Consider the following 1,194-nt stretch of genomic DNA (forward strand, 5'->3'; position numbering starts at 1 on the left):
AACTTCTTAAAGATAACATCAAAACCTAAATCACACAATTGACTAACACTAAGTAAGTTATGTTTCAAACCATTTACAAGAAGCACATCATTTATACAGGAAGAAAAGTTTTTACCAACTTTCCCAACAGCCACTATTTTTCCTTTTGCATCATCACCAAAGGTAACAAGTCCTCCATCATATTCATCAAGCTTTATGAAGAAGGTTGTCTTTCCGGTCATATGCCTAGAGCATCCGCTATCCATGTACCACATATTTTCCTTCTTCTTGGAAGCTAGGCATACCTACAAAATAAACTCAAGTGACCTTAGGTATCCAAATTTTCTTGAATCCTTTCACGTTAAACCATCTCTTTTGTCCCAGATCATTATAATCAAAAACAACCTTGTAAACTTTATCGCCTATCATTCTTTCTCCAAAAAAACATTGAACTGGAAAATGACCACTTCGGTTACATAGTCTACAAAATCTTGGAGTTGCTATTTTGTTAAAGGAAGTTGGGTCTTGATACTTGACATCATTTGAAGATGAAGCAATATTTTCAAAATGTGATTTTTCAGATTTATAAAAACCCAACCCAGCTTTATCATAAAGAGGTTTTTGACTAGCCAAGATTTGATTCAAATTTTCAGAACTTTGGGTGAACTTGGCTAAGTCTTCCTTAAGTCTTTTAACCTCTTTAAGCAACTCTTCATTTTGCTTAAAACAATTCACATATGCAAGAACAGAATGGTCACTTTCACAGCTTCTAACTTGGGCTTTTAACTGCTTATTCTCTTCTACAAGATCACAAGCAGTTTCGGCCTCTCTTAGTTTTTCTTTGAGAAAATCATTTTCAGCTTTAAGAATGAAATTTTGTTGTTCAAGATCTTGATTCTCAGTTAGAAAGCATCTTATTTTTTTAGAAAGATGGTCTATCATAAGATGAAGGTCTTCAGTGTCAGAGTTTTGAAATGATACCTGATCTATCTCATTTTCTATGAGACAGGGCTGTGATTTAGTCTCAGACTCTTCATCATCATCATCTGAGTCATTTTCCAAATCTTCCCATGTGGCCATCAGTCCCTTCTTCTTCACCTTTTTCGGCTTCTCTTCCTTTTTCAACTTGGGACAATCAGATTTGAAATGACCCATTTCCTTGCAATTGTAACAAGTTACTTTGCTAAGGTCTTTCTTCATCCTCCTTGAGCTGCT

The sequence above is a fragment of the Arachis duranensis genome, chromosome 6 (genome assembly GCF_000817695.3).
Source record: "Arachis duranensis cultivar V14167 chromosome 6, aradu.V14167.gnm2.J7QH, whole genome shotgun sequence".
In the NCBI taxonomy this organism is placed as follows: domain Eukaryota; kingdom Viridiplantae; phylum Streptophyta; class Magnoliopsida; order Fabales; family Fabaceae; genus Arachis; species Arachis duranensis.